At 35.6% G+C, this 22780-nt stretch overlaps 1 protein-coding gene and 1 pseudogene across 1 annotated transcript in view; one reads left to right on the plus strand and one right to left on the minus strand.

Annotated features, from left to right (window-relative positions):
- Window positions 1–12500, plus strand: part of LOC139436584 (small ribosomal subunit protein eS8 pseudogene) — a 39851-nt pseudogene extending 27351 nt beyond the window's left edge.
- HS6ST3 (heparan sulfate 6-O-sulfotransferase 3) overlaps window positions 1–22780 on the minus strand; it is a 748085-nt gene that overhangs the window by 287727 nt on the left and 437578 nt on the right. The window lies entirely within an intron of this gene.

A 22780-nucleotide genomic window follows, 5' to 3' on the forward strand; every position in this document is an offset into this window, starting at 1 on the left:
CCAGCTTAGTGGTTGGACCAAAAAGAAGCTCCAAAGCACTTCCCAAAGCCAAACTTGCACCAAAAAAAGATCATGGTCACTGTTTGGTGGTCTGCTGTCAGTCTGATTCACTACAGCCTTCTGAATTCTAGCGAAACCATTAGGTCTGAGAAGTATGCTCAGCAAATCAATAAGATGCACTAAAAACTGCAATGCCTGAATTTGGCATTGGTCAACAGAAAGGGCCCAATTCTTCTCCATGACAATGCCTGACCACCGGTCACACAACCAACACTTCAAAAGTTGAACAAACTGGGCTACAAAGTTTTGCCTCATCCGCCATATTTACCTGGCCTCTTGCCAACCAACTACCACTGCTTCAGGCATCTCTACAACTATTTGCAGGGCAAATGCTTCTACAACCAGCAGGATGCAGAAAATGCTTTCCAAGAGTTTTGTCAAATCCCGAAGCATGGATTTTTATGCTACAGGAATCAACAAACCTATTTCTCATTGGCAAAAATGTATTGATTGTAATGGTTCCTATTTTGATTAATAAAGATGTGTTTGAACCTAGCTGTAATGATTTAAAATTCATGGTCCAAAACTGCAATTCCTTTTGCCTTAACCTAATAATTAAAATAGTAGAAAGCTGCTGCATATCCATATATTCACTGTGGTTTATCTGTAATATTTAAAAAATTTAAATCACATAAATGTCTTATAATACAAAAATCATTAATGAAATTGTTTAATTTGTTTTGTAGAGTAACATGTAATCTTGAACATGACAGCTATGAAGGCTAGGTCTTCACATGGAAATTTCTTTATACAAAAAAGATAACAAAACCATGAAGAATATCCCTATGGTTGATAGTATATAAACACACATATGCATATGATCTAAAGTTAGAAAGTTGTGTTAGTTTGCTAGGGCTGCTATGACAAATACCACACAATGGGTTGTCTTCAACAACAGGAACTTATTGCCTCACAGTTTTGGAAGCTAGAAGTCCAACATTAAGATATTTCCAGGCCATGCTTTCTCTAGGAGTCTGTAGCATTCTGGTGCTGCCTTGCCCACAATCCTTGGGTTCCTTGGCTTGTAGAGGCATGTATGCCTCTATTACAGGGTGTTTCTTTCTCTCCTCCACTAGCTTCACCTTACTGACTGGGTTCAAATTCCTTCTGCTTATATGGACTTCAGCCTATTTTATTAAGGCCCACCCTCCTTCAGTTTCAGCACACTCTAACTAATAACATCTTGAAAGGTTCTGTTTGCAAATGAGTTCACACCCATAGGACCAGAGTTAGGACCTGACAATGTTTTTGTGGGGGATATGGCTCAATCATCAATAAGCGGCATATGGATAAATGAATATGAGGGAAATTAGAGATGTTTGACTCAGCAGTACATAGATTCTACCTTCAATATCTTTTCTGAGTACAATGCATTTTTACCACATCTTTCACAACTCCCCTGATCCAAGGCCATGTCACACTTCTAGCATCCCACCTGGCCTCCATACATGCTCTCTTCCAGTATATTCTCTTCTATAGTAGCTAAAATAATGTTTTATAATAAATTAAATATTGTCATACCTTATGCCTAAATACTACCTATAGGGAAGGGTACTTGGCCCAGTGTTTAGGGCATACGTCTACTACATGGGAGGGCCACAATTCAAACCCCAGGCCTCCTTGACCCATGTGGAGCTGGCCCACGTGCAGTGCTGATGCATGCAAGGAGGGCCCTGCCACGCAGGGGTGCCCCCACATAGGGGAGCCCCCCACACAAGGAGTGTGTCCCGTAAGGAGAGCCGCCCAGCACAAAAGAAAGTGCAGCCTGCACAGGAATGGTGCCGCACACATGGAGAGCTGACACAACAAGATGACACAACAAAAAGAAACACAGATTCCCGGTGCTGCTGACAACAACAGAAGTAGACAAAGAAGAACACATAGCAAATAGACACGGAGAACAGACAACTGGGGCGGGGAGAGAAATTAAATAAATAAATCTAAAAAATAAAAAAATAAAAAATAAATACTACCTATAACTTCCCATAAGACTTAGAATAAATTCCAAATGTCTAACTCTGTTTTACAAGTTCCTAGATCAGTGTTTCTCAAATTGGTCTTGGCAACTCTACATCCCTATAAACTATTGAGGATACCAAAATACTTCTGCTTATATAGGTTATATATTCTGATATCTTAGAAATTAAGAGTGGGAAAATTTTTAAATGTTGAGTTACTATTTCATGTATAATAAGCCCTCTATATGTTAACATAAATAACATTCTTTCTGGAAAAAAAAAATCCTTACAACCAAAAATCCGTGAGGATGGGGCATTGTTTTTTTGTTTTATTTTGTATTTAATTTTAATTAAATTGTAGGTTTGTAGAAAAATTGTGGAAAAAATACAGCATTTTCATATACCATCTTATTGCTGACACTGCATTAGTGTGGTAGCTTTGTTACAATTGATGAAAAGATATTAAAATTGTACATTAACTATAACCCATAGTTTACATTAGGTTTAATTTTCTCCATATATCACCTTATTATTAATACCTTGTATTAGGGTCATACATGTTATAACTCATGAAAGAACATTCTTATAGTTGCAGTATTTATTCTAGTAACAAATACGACCCAAAATGTACCTTTTAAGCCGCATTCACATATTTAATTCAGTACTAGTAATTATACTCACATTAATATGCTACAATCATCATTATCCACTTCTAAACATTTACAATCAACCTAAATAGAAATTCTATACAAATTAAGTATCAACTTCCTAGTCTCTATCCTTAGTCATCCGCTTGTAACCTGTATTCCAGATTCTAAATCTGTGAGTTTACTTATTACAATTAGTTCATCTCAGTGAGATCACTTAATATTTATCCTTCTGTGTCTGGCTTATTTCGACCAACATAATGTCCTTAAGATTCATCCATGTTGTCACATGCATCTGGATTTCTTTCCTTTTTCACAGCTGAATAGTATTCAATTACAAGTATATGCCACATTTTGTTTATCCATTCACCAGCTGAGGGACACTTGCATTGCTTCCATCTTTTGGCAATTGTGAATAATGTTGCTATGAACATCAGTGTGTAAGAATCTGTTCAAGTCCCTGCTTTCAGTTCTTCTGGGTATATATTCATTAACAAGATTGTTAGGTTAAATATGGTAATTCTACACTTAGCTTCTGGAGGTATTGCCAAACTGTCTTCCACGGTGTATTAGTCAGTCAAAGGGGTGCTGATGTAAAATACCAGATATTGGTTGGTTTTTATAAAGGGTATTTATTTGGGGTAGGAGCTTACAGATACCAGGCCATAAAGCGTAAGTTACTTCACTCACCAAAGTCTATTTTCACATGTTAGAGCAAGATGGCTGCCGAAGTCTGCAAGGGTTCAGGCTTCCTGGGTTCCTCTGTGCTCAGCAACTCTGTTTTCGCCACAAGCTCAGATACAGACTATCAGGCCAACGGCTCTGTCTTTCCCCCTGGGGCTCCAGCTCAAGATTTCAACATGAAACTCCAACATCAAAACCCCAACATTAAAAGTCCTCAACTCTGTCCTTTCCCATGACTTTCAACGCCCTACTGGCACAAGAGGTTTACATGATTACTTAATTAAGCAAACCTCTGAATCCAATATTATCTAATATGCCCAGAGGAAAAGATCAGTTTACAAACATAATCCAATATTTCTTTTTGGAATTCATCAATAATATCAACCTGCTACACACAGCTAATGCATCATTTTACATTCCCACCAGCAATGAATGAGTGTTTCTATTTTTCCTATTCTATCACATGCTTTTGATTTGCATTTCCCTAATAACTAGTGATATTATGGCTTTTTAGCCATTTGTATACCCTCATTGGAGAAATGTCTATTCAAGCCATTTGCCCATTTTTCAACTGGGTAATTTGTCTTTTTTTGTTGAGTTGTAGGATTTCTTCATATATTCTGGATATTAAACTCTTATTGGAAATGTGGTTTCCAAATATTTTATCCCATCAAGTAGGTTTTCTTGTCTCTTTCATGACAAAGTCCTTTGATGCACAAAGTTTTTCATTTTGAGGAGATCCCGTTAATCTATTTTTCCTTTCACTGCTTGTGCTTTGGTTGTAAAGTCTAAGAAACCATTGCCTAAAACAAGATCCTGAAGATGCTTCCCTACATTTTCTTCGAGAAGTTTTATAGTCCTGGTTCTTATATTTAGGTCCTTGATGCAATTGGGGTTAATTTTTGTATATGACATGAGATAGGAGTTATCTTTCATTCTTTTTCATATGGTTGTCCAGTTCTCCCCAGCACCATTTTTTGAAGAGACTATTCTTTCCCCAATGAATGGATGTGGCAGCCTTGTTAAAAATCAATTGTCCATAGATGTGAGGGTCTATTTATGAACTCTCAATTAGATTCCATTGGTTAATATATCGATCATGTGCCAGGACCAGGCTGTTTTGACTGCTGTAGCTTTATAATAAGCTTTAAAATCAGGAAAAGTGCATCCTCTAACTTTGTTCTTTTTCAAGATGTTTTTGGCTATATGGGGGAACTTACGCTTCCAAATAAATTTGATAATTGTCTTTTCCATTTCTACAAAGAGGGCTATTGGAATTTTGATTAGGATTGCATTAAATCTGTAAATCATTTTGAATAGAACTGACATCTTAATAGAAGAATATCCTTCCATTTATTTAGGTCTTCTTTGATTTTTCTTAGCAATGTTTTGCAGTTTTCTATGTGGAAGACGTTTATGTCCTTGGTTAAACTTATCCCTAAGGGGAATTGTTTTATAATTTGCAAATCCCTTTAATATCTGGCTTTATAGGAGAGAGCAGGTTTATCACATCTGCTTCTACATGCAATCTGTTTTGATATATTATTTGGTTAATGCATATGAAGAAAATCTGGCCCCCCACAAATTTGTAGTTGGAAAAGGGAGGGATATTTTATAGCTTTCTCAGATAATGGTGGATATTTTTCTTTGGTACTATGTGGAAACCTGAAGACTGATAATATATTAAAGTTTAGTGAAATCCGAACTTTTATTAAAGAATTTTACACTAAAATCCTTTGATCTGACTTGAACTTTGGTGGTTCTTTTACAGATGTGTTCATTTTGTATTAGTCATTGGAAACTATAAGTTCACTGAGTTATGCAGAACTTCCAAATGTTGACAAATTTCATTATGAAATATTAAAAAATCACATTTCTACTATCATCACCAATCTCATTAGTTAGTCTTTAACTATTCAGGAATTTTCAAGTTCATGGAGGCCGACAGAAATTTTACAAAAATTCTAACTTTCACTTGAAAGCACAAATTTTATCATTGGCAGAAATGCTATGAATTGTTTTCTTTGAAGTGATAGGTTCGCATTGTTCATTTAGGAGAAAATGTCTGCCAAACACCAAAACTTGAATAACCACAATTTGTAAGTCATTATTTCAAGTAAAAAACTATGTTCCATGAAAAAAAAAAAAGACCAATTCAGCTTCCAAGTCAATTGCACCAGGGCTTTTCCTTTGCAAAACATTACAGTATTTGGGAATTCCATAGAAGTGCTTAATTTGTATTTCCCATTTCAGGATAAAGAATGTTCAAATATGTGCAGCTCAAGATAAAGTACAATGAATAATTTTACTCCTTTATCCAGGCAATTCTTAAGTAAAACTGGTGTTTTCTGTACTGGTCACGAATGGCTTTTAAGAGTATAGTGACTATTATAGTGACTATTACAGCATCCCCACCTTGGCAGGTGCTAAGGCCCCAGCAGTTTTACCTCTCATTGCCTTTCGATCATCAGTACAAATATCGATACAGTAAAATGGTTTTGAGCTTGTAAACCCTCAAAAGAGGGTCTTGAGATCCTCAGAGGTCTGAGAACCACACTTTGAGAACAGCCCTGCTTCATTCACCAAGGCATCTCCTACACTCTCCCTGCCTCACTCTGCTCCAGCCACACTGGCTTTCTTGCTATTCCTTGAACACATTAGGGCCTTCACATTTGCAGTTTATTCTTTTGGTAATGCTCCTGCTTCCTACTATAACCCCTGGAGATGGTTCTGGCGAGAGAAAAGGAGTTAACAATTTTCTAAGAATTTTAACTAATACCTTCTAATTTGGAGAGAATTAGAATGAGGAGGTAAGCAGGCAAACCAGCCCTTAACTATCTGGATCTCAGAAGAAATAAAATATATTCTTCATAGCTCCACACTGATTTGAGGGAATAATTGTAAGTCTTCGCACAGCATCCAGAGTGGCCTTTCTAAAATGCAATTCTGATAACGATATTCACCTATTTTAAATCTTTCATTGGTTTACCTCATCCTTGGGATAAATTCTAAGCTCACAAGCATATCAGACAGGTTTTTTGTGGTTGAGCTATTGAGTCTTCCCTATCTCTTCATCACTATCTTTCCATATGTACCATATACTTTCACCACACCAACCAAATGTCAGTTCTCCACAAGAGGAACCTCTCTACCTTTAGCTGAGCCATTCCTCTTGTTAATGATATAGTCTACCTTCCCTTTTCCATATTTGGTTTTATAAGCCTTCCAAACTCAACTCAGCACCCTCCCAGATTCTTTCCTCTTCCTCCAAAGTATTTAATGATGCCTCCCTGTGTTACATAGTGTCCTGGGAATACTTCCATCAGTACAAAGTACTGTAGTTGTGGCTTTATCTGTATATCTTGTCTTCTATTGCACAAAGTCTTTGAGGTCATGAATAGAGTCTTTAATTACTTTGGGACCAGGTCTAATGCAATACCTGATTCATGGTTTACAGAATAAAATGTTTTAGATTAAACGATTTTATATGTTTAGACTTGTTATTGTTATTTATTTGTTCTCATCAGACATAAATAACAAGTGCATTATAAAAGGAAATTGATAATGGAACCAAAACATCTATTCTAACTAGACAGAGTAATAATTCTGATTGAAGTTCTTTCAGAGTCACAGATTATATCTTATATAACAGCAAAACCGGTGATTAAAAACAGAAATTGAATGTACATTGTAGCAGTTTGATATTATTTATGAATTCCAAAAATAGTGGATTATATTTGTAAACTGGTCTGTTCCTCTGGGCATATTAGATTGTACTAGATTCAGAGGTTTCACTTTTATACATATTAAATTATGATCAAGGCTTTGATTCAGCCACATCAGTAGGACTAACAGAGGAAACAACCAGGGTAGAGGAGAGAGTTGGAGTTGTGGAGGCTGGAACCCCAGAAAGTAAATACACAGGAAAAGGACACAGAGGAATAGAAATGGCTCCATAGACAGCCCTGGGAAGAGAGAGAGCCTGATAGTCTACCTCTGACCTTGTGAAGAGGACAGAGCAGCTGAGCCTAGGAAAAAACAAGCCCCAGGGAGAGAGACAAGCCTTATACCAGCCTACAGCTGAGACCAGAAGAAGCTGGGACCACAAAGCCTGAAGAGGAAGGCTGAACCCTCACAAAGACTGGCAGCCATCTTGCTCTAACACGTGGCAACAGACTTTGGTGAGGGAAGTAACTTATGCTTTATTGTCATGTGACTGTAAGCTTCTACACCAAATAAACACCCTTTATAAATACCAACAGATTTCTGGTACTTTGCATTAGCATCCCTTTGGTAGATTTACATATGTGTGTGTATTTGTCTTTAGTCCTGAAACATTAGGAATATGTTCAAAGTTTTGGTCTCAATATATTATCAGTAGTGGGTATACCCTGTTAGCTGTAGACATAAGAGCCAATCTTTCTAGGGTAGCTCTTAGGTAGCCTAAAAGTACAGAGTCCACCAGGAACTAGGAGGGATGCAAAATAAGACAGTAATTGGGTTGGGTAATTAAAGAAATATACCAGTTCCCAACTGCTGTCTCCATCCTAGCATGTTCTGACAATGAGCAATTTAGTATTTATTCACTTCTAGGCAAAACAAATTAATGGCCCTCTTTTTTTTTTAGCTGAAATTAAACAAGCTGCCTGTGGGAAGCCAGTATAGATACAGAGTGATTCAGGGTCAACTTTCTAGCCTACTCCACAGGCAAACATCCTAAACTGAACTGATGCTGGAAAAAACATAATTCAGGCAACAAAAGAAAACTTTAAAAAATGAATTATTGTCCTTGTACAGATTTAAGAGAATGCAACCAAAAAATAAAAATTGGATTCTATGAGAAAAAGCATATGCAAATGAGATTAACAAAATAATTATATTTTATGTGAAAAAGAAAAATTATAATGGGATAAAATTAAAAGTGGGGTATCAAATCTTGAAGAGCCAACATTGGACCAACAGGAATTCCAAAGAGAGAAGAAAAAAATGGAGAGAAGGACAGGCAAATAAATAACAGAATAAAAAATTTTGGAACAGTATGAAAACAAAAAGATCTCATATCTCAGCACATCTTGCAAAACTTCAGAACTATCAAAATTAGGGGAAAAAATTCTGAATGTTCAGAGGAAAATAACACAGGAAGATTATCTGCAAAGTAATGAGTATTAGACTTCTCTATCAAAACTAGATGCTACAAGGCAATGGAATGACAGCTTCAAAAATACTGAGAAGACTTTCTGTTAACCTAGACTGCTCTACCAAACCAAATTATTGGTTAAGCAAGAGGATAGGACACTAATACACTCGGGCATTCAAGGACTCCGACAATCTTTCTCCAGGCACTCATTCACAGGAAGTTACGTGACTCTGTATCCCAAAATGGAACCACCAATGCTCCCCCTAGTAAAATCGCACCCCCCACCACCCACCCCACACATACATCAGCATCACTAGTGTAATCTTTATCCTGTTCTACTTTTCTTTTTATTTTCTCCTACTACTCATTATCTTCTAATATGTCTGTACAATTTACTTAATATTTTAGTGTTTATTTTCTGTTTTCCTGGTTTCAATATAAGTTCCACAGACAGGGGTCTTCGTTGTATATACAAGTGTATCCCAAGTACCTAGAGCAGTGCCTGGCTCATGTGGGTGCTCGTTCTCTCTCTTCCTATCTCTCTGATGCTCTCTGTCTCTCTCATACTTAAAAACTACTTATTGAAATAAATGTATTTAAAAAAGGAAAACCAAAAAAAAAAAAAAGGAATGCAAAGAATATTAATAACAGGGATTCCTGGCAACAGGACGATATCCAAGAAATTAATGAAAATGGTTCACTGCATGACAGTAGCCCAAAGACATGGAAATAAAACCATCCATCTTTGGCCAGGAGGTGGGCACACTTTAGATAGGATGTCTAAAGGAAAAAAGTAGATTCAGATCCATATAAAAATTAATATATATATGTATATTAGGGTTATTCTATAAATTAGTAATATGGCAAAGAAAAAGGAAGGTAATTAGAAATGCCAAAAAATTAAAAGTTCATCAAGGAAGTCATAGGAAATGAAAGCAATGTAGCATGCTTTTGAATATTTAATGTCATTTAGAAAACAGAAATATATTTGATCTTGAAGCTTGAATTATTTTCTCATATGTAGCATAAACTTAGAGTTATCAGCTTCCATATTCTCTATAGGATCAATCAGTACTTGAATCTTCAGTGAATCATATCTACATATTCATAATGTAATTGTTGATAACTGTATTGAAATAATTTTAAAAATCAGTTTACAGATTAAACAAAACATTTTAAATACGGTTACAGAAGATAGGGTAAATTTTATAAATCCTGACAATATGAAAATAATGGTAAAGTTAACAAAATTTGGGAGGTGAAGAAAGAGGTGGTAAAGAGTATAAAATGTTATTTCCCTTAACTTTCGTAGTGAGGAATCACAAAATTTTGCCTAAAGTAGAAAGAATAAGGAATAGAGGTTTAAATATATTATTTAATTTCTAAATACAATAATAATCATCAATTTAGGTAAGCAGATGGAATGATGGCTGGGAGAAATCAAATCCTTCATTTTTCATATTGAGGGGTCAAGAAATAATACATAAATTTCTAAGTCAAGAAGTAAGTGTATATGTTTGTCATTTGAACAGCAAAACTAGCACCTTCATTTTCACAACTTTATGGGGGTATTATTATTTTTCCTACTTTATAGATGAGGAAATGAGACACAAAAAAAGTTAAGTAATTCCACAGGTAAAAGTTAAGTAATTCCATATACTCACCTAGATGGTATATGTACTTATTTGGTCTGACTCCAACACTTATGCTCATATCATTATACCATATTACCTACTAATAGAAATAGACAAATAAACATTGTCTTCCCAAATAAGTTTAAAGGGAAGAACTATTTGTTATCTTTATATACAATACAGTGCCAGCCACATCACTGGTACTCAATAAATGTATACTGATCAATCTATGCCCAGACACATTCCATCATATACAACTTGTTAGGGTAGCACACATAAGTTCAGTTTAGACACATTCATTTCAAGCTCAGAGGCAAGCCCTGGTCTCAAAATGGCCATTTCTCCACCCTATAATTGAGAAATACTTCTTTTAGTCAAGCCTTAATTCTTCTCCAGGAGATAAACTATCAAACACTATACCAATTTCCTATGAAGAAATTAGCAAACTGTTGTACTCAATGGGAAGTGAGACCACCAGTCCTTGCTGAAGTGGTTCAAATATACCATTAACCATTCTTTAGACCTAGAAGATCCTCCGGGCTTCTATCTGCTCTGTCTACTAAGAATGTGTCTTTCCCTGCAAGCCAGGGAAAATGGACTACATTACCTTGTGCTAAGTAAATAGCTTTTAAACAAGTGTTTTATCATTTTAGACAACTTACCAATGAAAAAGTAAAATAGAATGCACATATGTGGATCATAAACTCCCTATCCCAAAGTCATTCTCAGCCAAAATAGAAAAAGAAATGTTTTCTAAAAGCTTGTACATAGAAAGAATAGGAATAATGTTCCAGAGCAGAGAAACCTGTCCATTTTAGAAATAAGTGAGATGATATTAACAGGAATACTGCTTGCCAAAACACCCTAAGAATTATAAGATGACTGTGTGAAAGATAGGCATTATAAAATGTACTCTAATATAGGACATTCAAACACATAGACATTTCCTTTTCAGGTGATATTTGTTTTTAATAGGAATAAGATATAGAGGAATACTAAAATTATTGCTATTTTAATCCAGCTATGCCAATGTTTAAAACTTAAATATCTAGTTAACTAGTCATTGTAAGATAAATAACTACTTAAACCAAGCATGTAATAAACAAAAATGTTGACGAATGTATTTTTACCTCTGGAAGATGAGGGAAGGTAGTGGTATGTATACACAATTTTTTTTTTATTTCTTTGTTAAGAATCTCAAATTTGCTATACAAAACACCTAATATACTACAGAGATTAAATTGTATGGTTTTCATGAATATCATTGTCTGAGCAACTAAATTAACTAGTAATATTCCAACAGTTTCCAATTTAATATGGGAATAAGACTTAGTTTGTAGCCATGTCCACTATCCATGTAAGATATTCAACAGGTATTAATCAGAAAGAAATCCACATTCTGGGTTCATTTTTTATTTTAATAAAAATCTGTTTAGGAGACCATGTCTCCTGTATGAAGGGAACTTAATAAGAGAAAAGACAGGTTTTAATAAAGGTGCGTGGGGCACTGTAGTTGTCTAAAGCGCTACATCAAGGAAAATATTTAAAAGCTCAATATGGCGGATTAGATTATTGTTCAGCAAGAGTTTGCGCCCCTCTTCCTGCCGCCGCCACTGAACTCTGTGGGAGGCGTCCATTATTCTGCCCCCTGATGTTGGCTTAGCTGTGCGATCTGCGTCAGCCAACAGAAAGTCGGTGCCAAGTGCTGATCTGCCACTATGAAACAAGGCCTCTTGCCCTTTGGGAGTTTCCAACCACTGCCGTAAAAACATCTCCCACGACAATTGGCACAAGTGCACAAAACGTGGGGCAAGAGAAAGCCCTACCTCAAGAAGCGGAAGTATGAGCTAGGATATCCCGCTGCCAACACTAAGATTGGCCCGCGTTGTGTACGTACATTTCCTGTGTGAGGAGGCAACAAGAAGTACGGGCCCCGGGGCTGGATGTGGGGAACTTCTCCTGGGACTGAATATTGTAATTGCAAAGCAGGGATAATCGATGTTGTCTATAGTGCATCCAATAATGAGGTAGTGAAGAACCGTATTGTTACCGTGGTGTGCTGGTTTTCAGCACACCACATAGTCAGCAATACAAGTCCCACTATGCTCTGCACCTGGTCTGCAAGAAGGGGGCCAAACTGACTCCTGACGAGGAAGAGATTTTTAACAAAAAACAATCAAAGAAAATTCAGAAGAAATATGATGAAAGGAAAAAGAACACCAAGATCAGCAGTATTCTAGAAGAGCAGATCCAGCAGGGCACACTTCTTGTGGGCATTGCTTTGAGGCCAGGTCAGTGTGGCCCAGTGGAGGACCATGAGCTAGAGGACAAGGAGCTGGAGTTCTGTGTGAGGAAAATCAAGGCCCAGGATGGCAAATAATTCCTCCCTCCCATCCTAACTCATGTCATAAACATAAAGGTGTTTCTTGTTCTATGAAAAAAAAATTTGCAAATTTAAGAATATTTAAATTTCAATAATATATATCAGAAAGAGAACTGTTTTGCTATTTGTGTCCAGAAGAATACTACTAAACTGGTAATCACTTAGGTAGTTATTGAGCACCTATTAAGTGCTCAACAGATGCTGGAAATGTAAAGGTGAGACATATTGTAGCTCTGACTTTCAATTGCTATTCTAGATTTTTAAAAAATTACTATTAATTTGCTTGTTCATTAGTACTTTTCTCCTTATCTTCTTGCTACTAGACATCATTTGCATATCTATAGTATCTCAAAATTTAACCTGTCAGAAAATGAACTCTTGATTAACATCTACTCCTCAAATAAGTTAAATAAATAAATAAATAAATAAATAAATAAATAAATAAATAAATAAAAAAGGTGCCTCACACAGAGTTACCCATAGTAAATGGCATCACAATTCACTCTGGTGTTCAGGCTAAAAAATCATGAAATCAGACTCCTTTTGAATTTTTATACCTCACATCCAATTTATCAACAAATCCTTTGGCTCTACTTTCAATACAAAGCCCAAATCCAATGCATCCTATCCAGTCTACTCCCATCAACCTCGTTCAGGCCTGTATCATCTAAACTCACGATTATTGCAATTGCTTCCTATTTGTTCACTGCTCCCTACTCCCCAACTCATTTAGCACTTGTTCTGGTAAAACCAATTTTCTACAAAGCAGTCAGGGTGATTTTTTGAGAAACAAATCACATCATATTGCTCCCCTGCTCAAATCCTCGACTGGCTTCCCTTCCTGCTGAGAGTGACATCCAAATCCTTATCATGTCCCACAAGCCCTATTAAGGGAAGCGTGTCCACCCTTCTACCCACATCTTCCACTGTCCCCTCACTCACCTCACTGTAACCATATTACATGTCCTTTGACTGTTGTTTATTTTTTATTAGAGTAGTTGTGGGTTTATAGAACCATCATGCATAATATATAGGATTCCCATATACCACTGTATTATTAACATCTTGTAGAACATCTATTACGATTGATGACAGCACCTTTTAATAAATACTATTAACTATAGTCCATGGTTTAACTTTAGGGTTCACTGTTGGTGTAGGCCCATGGATTTTTTAAAATAAATGTTTATTCTATTACCACATATATAATCCCATGTGCCCCCCTTTAATCCCTTTCAGGTATATTTTCAGTGCTGTTAATTACATTTATAATGTTGTGCTTCCATCATCACCATCCATTACCAAAACATTTTCATCGTTTCATCAACTCTGCATTTTAAACCTTAACTTCACTTTCCCTACCCTCACCCTATCCCCTGGAACTATATTCTGGATTCTGGCTCTATTAATTTAGTTTGTTTACTCTAATTACTTCAAATTAGTGATATCATCCAATATCTGTCCTTTAGTGTCTGACTTATTTCACTCAATAGGATGTCTTCAAGGTTCATCCATGTTGTCACATGTATCATACATATATTGCATGTAACAAAACTTCATTCTTTTAACAGCTGAGTAATATTCCATTGTATATGTATACCACATTTTATTAATCCATTCATTGTTTGATGGACACTTGGGTTGCTTCCATCTTTTGGCAATTATGGATAATGTGGCTATAAAATTTGTGTGCAAATATCTGTTCAAGTCCCTTCTTTCAGTTCTTTTAGATATATACCTAGGAGTGGAATTGCAAGGTTATATGGCAGTTCTATACTTAGCAACTGCACCATTTCATATTGCCACCAGCAATAAATAAGTGTTCCTATTTCTCTGCTAATTTTCCATTTGTTTAATAGCAGTCATTCTAATGGGTGAGAAATGGTATCTTATTATGATTTTGATTTGCATTTTCCTGATAGCTAATGATATTGAGTAACTTTACTTGTGCTTTATGGCATATCTTCTTTGTAGAAATGTATACACAAGTCTTTCCCCATTTTTAATTGTTTGTATTTTTGTTGTTTAGTTAAGGGATGTCTTTATATATTTTATACTATACTTTGTTGTAGATTTTTCAGGATTTTCTGTATATAGGCTCACGTCATCTATAAATAGGGAAAGTTTTACTTCTTCCTTCCTTTCCATTTTAGATACCTTTTACTTCTTTTTCTTGCCTAATTGCTCTGGCAAGAACTTCCAGTACAATGTTAAATAACAGTGGTGATAGTGGGTATCCTTGCTTTGTTCCTGATCTTAGTGGGAAAACTTTCAGTCTTTCATCATTAGGGAGGATATTAGCTATTGTCTTTTCATACATGCCCTTTATCATCTTGAGAAGTTTTTTTCTCTTCCTGGTGTTCTAAGACTTTTTATCAAGATTTGTCAAATGCATTCTGCATCAATTGAGATGATCATGTGGGTTTTTTCCTTCATTCTGTTCATGTGGTATATTACATTATTTGATTTTCTTATGTTGAACCAACCTCACATAGAGGGATAAATCCCACTTGCACATGGTGTATAATTCTTTTATTATGCTGTTGGATTTTATTTGCTGATATTTTGTTGAGGATTTTTGCACCAATATTTATAAGAGATATTGGTCTGTAGTGATTTTTTTTCCTTGTGGTATCTTTATCTGGCTTTGATATGATGGTGATTTTGGACTCATAGATGGAATTAGGGAGTGTTCCCTCCTATTTATTTTTTTGGAAGAGTTTGAGCAGAATTTGAATTAAGTCTTCTTGGAAAGTTTGGTAGAATTTCCCTGTGAAACCATCCAGTCCTGGGCTTTTATTTGTTGAAAGGCTTTTGGTTACTGATTCAATCTCTTTACTAATAATTGGCTTGTTGAGCTCTCCTATTTCTTCTTAAGTCAATGTATTATAGGTGTTTTTTAAGAATTTGTCCCATTTCATCTAGGTTATCTAATTTACTGATATATAGTTGTTCATAGTATCCACTTATGGTACTTTTTTTACTTTAGTAGCGATGGTAGTAATGTTCCCCTTTTCATTTCTGATTTTCATTATTTGTATTCTCTTTCTTTTTTCTTTGTCATTCTAGCTAATGCTTTGTCAATTTTATTGATCTTTTCAAGGAAGCAATGTTTGATTTTGTTGAGTCTCTCTCTTTTGTTCTCTATTTCACATATCTCTACTCTAATCTTTGTTATTTCCTTCCTTCTGCTTGCTTTGCATTTAGTTTGCTCTTCCTTTTCTAGTTCTTTCAGTTTTAAAGTTAGATATGTGATTTGAAGTCTTTCTTCTTTTTTAATGTAAGCATTTAGAGCTATAAATTTCCCTCTCAGTACTCCCTTCACTGTAACCCAGAAGTTTTGGTACATGGTATTTTCATTTTCATTCACCTCAAGAAATTTCCTTATTCACTTGTGATTTTCTCTTTAATTCATTAGTTGTTTAAGAGTATGTTGTTTAATTTACACGTATTTGTGAATTTTCTATGTCTCTATTATTAATTTCTAGCTTCATGGGGCTTTATTTCTTTATGCAACTTTGAACCTCATCCAGTGTCCTTTCCTTTCAACCTCTAGAACTTTCTTTAGCATGCCTTATAGGGCCAGTCTAGTGGTAAGGAACTCCCTCAACTTTTGTTTATTTTGAGGTTTATTAATCTTTTCCTCATTCTTGACAGAAAGTCTAACCATATATAAAATTCCTGGTTGGCACTTGTTTTCTTCCAGCCCTTTAAGTATTTCAAACCTCTGCCTTCTTTCCTCCATGGTTTCTGATGAGAAATCAGTACTCAATTGAATTGGGAGTCCCTTGTACATAACACGTCACTTTTCTCTTGCAGCTTTCAGAACTCTCTCCTTGTCCTTTGCATTTGATAGTGTGATCAGTATATGATGGGGTTTATTTTTCTTCATATTTATGCTATTTGGTATTCTCTGGGCTTCTTGAATGTGCATATTCACATCTATTGCTAAGTATGGTGAGTTCTCTGTCATTATTTCTTTGAATATTCCTTCTGCCACTTTTTTCTCTTTCTTTTCCTTCTGGGACTCCCATAATGCATATATTGGTATGCCTGATGGTGTCCCAGAGGGGCCTTGGACTATTTTCAGTTTTTATAATTCTTTTTCTCTTCTGCTCCTCAGACTGAATCATTTCTAGTGTCTTGTCTTCAAGTTCACGATTCTTTCTTTTGCCAACTCCAATCTGTTCTTGAAACCCTTCCAGGCATTTTGCATTTTTCATTTCAGTTATTGTGGACTTCAACTCTGGTAGTTCTGTCAGGTGCCTTTTAAAAGTTTTTACCTCTTTTCTAAGACTCTTATATTGCTTATTCATTATTTTCCTCATATCCTTCAATTTTTTTCTCTTTAAGCATTTTTAAGATCATTTTTAAGGCTTTTTTTCAGTATGTTCAGTATTCTGGTCTTCTTCATTGGTGTTTTCTGGATTTTTTCCTCTTCCTTTGGATGGTTCATAATTTCTTATTTCTTTATTTTTCACTCTTTTGTTGCACACTGTGCATTTTAATATTTTAAAATGTCAACTCAGGGATTTATTCCCTGGTTTCTCTGTTTCTTGGTTTTGTAACCAGCTGGTGATAAGACAGTGATTCTCTTTGACCTCAGCCCTCCTATCAGGAAATTCTGCCCAAGGTGAATGCAGTGTTCAGGGTTTTCCCGGTCTTTCTGTACTACGCCTTGTTCCAGAGATTTGCTTATTAGTTGTTTGGATTTCGCCTGTTTACAGGAGTTTTGTTGATCCCCCTGTTCCCAGGAGACAGATCTTCCTCCCCCAGGTGCTTGAAACTGGCAAGCTTTTGCCCCAGATTGCCTGCCTCTATAGCAGAGGTACAAAGGGTCCATGAAAAGATTTCAGGGGGGTCCATGAGCTTGAATTGAAAAAAATCAACTTATTATCTTTATTTTCTCTGACCTCTTACTGAAATCTAGCAGTTCCTTCATTTATGAATGTATGCAGTAAATTACAGTAGTATTCATTTCAAATCACATCACAGTTGTTGTAGATCTCAAAAAATCACTTATGCACATCCCAACTTCAAAATTATGGTAGTTGTTAGACCTGATGTTAATTGAATGTCATAAAACTATCTTCTGCTACATTCTGAGAAGGGGTCCATGGTTTTCACCTGAGTGGCAAAGGGGTCCATCAAAAAAAGGGTTAAGAACTCCTGCTCTATAGTTTCTTTCACTCCTTAAGTTGTCTCAAACTGCTTTTGCACTAAAGACAAGAGGAGGACTGTGCCAGAGAAGACTTTCCCAAGTCAGTCTTTTCCTACCAAATCAGGGCCATGGACCATGAAGGGGGCACACACCAGCTCCAAAGTGCCCTGGTGAGGGGATCAGGAAGGGCAGGCACCAAGACATTCTTCCGTGGCTCCCCAGATCTGAGCCTTTTTGGCCTGTCCAGCAAATGCACCTCTTAAACTACTGTACCCCACAGCCCAGAGGAAGTAAAGCATCTTTTAGTCTCTGCCATGGCCTTTGTGCGAGGTGGGTTGAAACAATGGTTGCCACTGCCTTTGTCTGGTGGGTGTTGGAACAATGGCCAGCCTCGGAGCCAGAATCCCAAGGATCCAAGTTGCTAATCAATAGCTATGATCAGTGATCAGCTGTGCCCACCCCTGGTCTTGGGGAAGGGGAATTTTATGCCCCTTTTTGTCACCAGCAAACTAGTCAAGGGCTAGAGCAATTTACTGTTCTTTACTGTAACTTATCAGCATTTTCTCCTGCTCTCACCTGCAGTGATCTTCTGGCTTCTGGAGTTTAAGAATAGTTGTTTCAGACAATCCCTACCTGTTTAATAGTTATTCTTGTGGAAGGACTGCAGCTTTGGGCTCCCTACCCTGCATCTTCCCACTTTCCACTCCCTGAACACACACACTACACTTCAAGAATATTCCTGCCTCGGAGCTCCTGGGCTTACTCTTCCGTCTGCTTGGAAATCTTTCCCACAGATATTCACATGGCCCTTTTTCTCATTTTCTCATACTTGATTCAGGTTTCTGCTCAAAGCTTTCCTTCTAAGAGACCATTTTCCTCATTACGCTATTAAAATACTTGCTGTGCTCCTTAGTTCCCATAGCACCTTTCCCACTACATATTATTATATATGCATCTGTTTATTATTTTATTATCTGTCTATCCCCACTAGAATGCAAGCTTTACAAGGCTTCTTTTTATTTTTTAACTTTTGTATTCCACTGCCTAGAATAGCAACACGACCACACTACATATGTAAGAAATATATATTAGATAAATTAATGGATTTATACAATAAGGATTTCTTCATTATTGCTGTAATATGTTGTGATGCATATAGCATCAACATGATTTTATCCTATACTTTCTAATAAATGGACTTTACGATATTTATGGGCTGTGACTCAAATGTGAACCACACAGTTCTTTACTCCTTAAGTAAAGAAACAAATATGGCACTCCAATTTGCTCATACTGTAACACTTCATTGTTGTTATCAAGTTACTTTTCCCCTGGAAAGTGGGGCCTGAGAGCAGAGACCACAGATAAAAATGTTCGAGAAATATTGTGCCAAACTGTAAAAAACAAACCATTCAACCAAAATGAAAATGCGTAATCCTTGGTAAAATGCACGTAAATTTATTCTTATTTTATTTACTCAAGTGTAGCTTGTATACATTATATAATATACTTTATGAACACTATGAACACATCTGCTGTATACTGCGACGCCTAGACCTGAACCATGCTGAGATCTGATGGTACTTCCTCAGGACACCGATGTACTTCACTTTATCTCTATATACTGAAAGTAATATCCACAGACCCTTAGATTAGAGTAATGATGTCTATAGTTATGGGTTTTTCACATGAAAGGTGTCTGTCTGATGATCCTGTACAATCACAATTAGATACCATGGGAAGTCAGAGGGAGCTTGTTGAAGAAGAAACCATGCCACGCATCTATTCATATTGTTTCCCATCTACCACTTTTCAGGGAGACTGTGGCATATAAGGTGGAGACAGTAAACATAGAAGACCCACATCACAATAGTAAGATGTCAGTTTTGAGCTGAGCCATAGCCACCTCTTAAAGTCCAAATCTAAGAGAAGTATCCCTAGTGAGATTTAATAAGAAGAGGTTTTAGATTGTTCCAGTTTCCCAGAATGCCCTGCTTTCATTCTGCCCATGTGCTTTTCATCAGTAAATAGTTGAATAATAATCTAAAAGGATCTAGTAGGTTAATTATATGTAAAATCAAGGAGAAGTGGGGAAGCAAGGAACATAAGCAAAAGGCAGCTGGGAAACACACATTACAGGAGGTAATGTCCAAGGAGACAGAGGCAAAGTTCAGATAATTATCTCTTGCCTTAAAGAAATTATAGCCAGTATGACCTCTCTAAAGAAAAGAGCTCAAAAAGAGATAAAAGAGTTCAAAGAATATGTTATAAGGCAACATAAGGCAATGAAAAGTAAACTGGCAGATATCAGAAAAGAAGTGGTTAATACACATTTTTCAAAAGTCATGATCATTTCAGAAATTATACAAAACAAACTGAAAATTAACAAAAATATTTAAATGATAAGGAAATAAAAAGACATGATAACAAAGAAAACACCCAAATTAGTATTATTGGCATTTAGAAAGAACAAGAAAGAAATGAAGAGATGAAAAAGTGATTAAACATATAATAGAAAAGCTTCCCTAAAATAAAGTCTTGAATCTTTATATCTTATCCCAGAAAAAAATAAATGACACCGAAAGATCAAGGCTAAAGTATACTGTGGAAAGTCATTGAATTTCAAGGATAAGGAGAGATGTTATATAGATATCCAGTAAAGGGGAAAAAAAAGAAGTCATTCAAAAGAAAAAATTGTAGCTTGATCTCACATTTATACTAAGCAGAACTGAGCACTGGTATGTGAAACTTCACCACTCATGGAATTTTAAGAAAAAGGAAAATTTTCTCAACAATTTAAGAACCATCCAATCAGAGTAACAGAAAGCTATTCTCAAGCTTACAAGAACTAAAGGAAGACAACTTCCATGATCCTTTCCTTAAAACCACTGAGCAATTCTATCACTGCTATAGTGTTGAAGATCTTTCAACACTATAAGAAACAAAAATGAAATCAGAAGTTAAAGAAAAAGAAAAAAACTTTATTATTTATAGATAATGTAATTACCCACTCAAAAACTACAAGAATCAACAAACTATTAGAATTAATAAAAATGTTCTGTGAGGTAGACAGACAAGATCAAGTTGCCAGAATAGTAGCATTCTTCTACAACAACAGTGAATTATTAGAAAATACAAATAAAGAATAAAGGTGCCATTTGCAACACCAATACCAATCTAAAGTGCCAAGGAATTAAAAAAGCATTCATAAGTCTTTTTTGTAGGAAAATGTTAAACCTTCTTAAGGACCTACAAAAAGACCTGCTCTTAGATGGGGCATGTTCTAGGTATTCCTAACTTCCAAATTCCTCAGGGATATTCAGGAAGTCAACATGCCCAGGGAAAATTTGATATTAAAAATAAAGCAATCCTTCCCTAAACACTATACACTTCAATGTAATCACAAGTGCATAGGAATTGGAAGGAGCAGATGTTGATAAACTCGTTCTTAAGCTAATGCTAAAATTTCAGTGAAGTCCCAGAAATAACCAAGTCAACTAGGCAAAAGACAAACAGAGCCAAGGAATTTGTCATAAGGGATATTTTTAAAAACACCACAGGCATAATAATAACCACAATATGATACTGGGATATGAAAAAGGAACCAAAAATATAACTTTGTTATAGGATAAAGGTGTTACAGGATAAAGGTGGCACCTTAAATAAATTGGGAAATTAATCTGTTTAGAAATAATGTTGGGACAATTGGCACATGGTATGGAGAAAAATAAAACTATATTCCTATTGAACGGTGTATAGAAAAGTGCACTTCAAACCTAAGTGTGAGAGTTAAAGCAATAAAGGTAAAAGAAAATGATGCAGCAGAAGATCTTTATACACTACAAAAGCAGACTGACTTCTTAAACATAATCCTCAGCACTGACATAAAGCCACATTAATGGATTTGATTAAACAAAAATAAGAATTTTTGTTCAGATAAGGACACCATATGCAAAGTTAACAGAAAAAAACTATAGATTGGGAGATGCTTGTAATCTGAAACCAACAAAAGGATTATACCTAGAATGTCCACAAATCAAGTCAAACAAGCAAACAAAAATAAGAAATCCAATGAAAAATGGGCAAAGGATATGTATGGCAATTCACAGAGGAGGAAATCCAAATGTTAGCAAGCTTGAACTCATTAGTATTTAGAGAAATTCAAATTAAAATAGCATTGAGCCATTACTTTAAAACCATCAGATTGGCAAAATTTAGAGAGCTGAACTCTGTGTGCCTGGGACAGTCCCAAAGTATGTTGTGCTGGATACTCTCAAGTGTCCCAGTTTGGGTACCAACTTAAACAGAATATTTTATACAGATGTAAAAGCAAAACTAGATTAAAGAACAGAGACCTGGATAAAATTTTAAAAGTAGCATGTTGAGTAAATAAAGCAAGAAATTCAATGAGTTCCATAACAGAACATCATTTAATAGTGGAAAAATTACTTATTTTACAAGAAAGCCAATATGTATACATCAAACACTTTGGGTATATATTACATGTTAGAATGATTGTCTGTGGGCAGGGGGAAGGGAATGAAATTGAGACATAAAAGAGAATAAATAATGCAATCAATGATAAAACAATAACAGATAATTTTAAAAAGAGAGATGGTATGATATAAACTAAGGAGCAAGATTCACTCATCCTCTAAAACATTGGAAAAGGATAGGGAGAGAGGAGGACTACACTTAACAAATTCAGCCAACTATGGAATAAATAAAATAAAGAACAAAAAAATGGGAAACCTGTACTAGAAAGAGTTAAGTTGAGCACTCTATTCATTTAAATACCCAATTGTAATTATAAAACCATGGGGATTAATATTATCCAGAAAAATAGTAAATGTCATAAACCTTAATAATATAAAACAATCATGTAGCTAATAAAAATACAAGGTGGTAGATAAAAAAAGGTAAGAATGTGCCCATTTTCTAATCTTTCATAACAAGAATGTGCTAGATACAGTCTAAATTTCAAACATGTAGTTGTTTTTTTTTAAATTGATTTTGTAAAAATATTACATTAAAAAGTATATATATGAGGACCCATTCAACCCTACCACCCCCACCCCACCACTCCCTCCCCCAGCAACACTCATTCCCATCATCA

The sequence above is a fragment of the Dasypus novemcinctus genome, chromosome 15 (assembly GCF_030445035.2).
Source record: "Dasypus novemcinctus isolate mDasNov1 chromosome 15, mDasNov1.1.hap2, whole genome shotgun sequence".
NCBI lineage: Eukaryota > Metazoa > Chordata > Mammalia > Cingulata > Dasypodidae > Dasypus > Dasypus novemcinctus.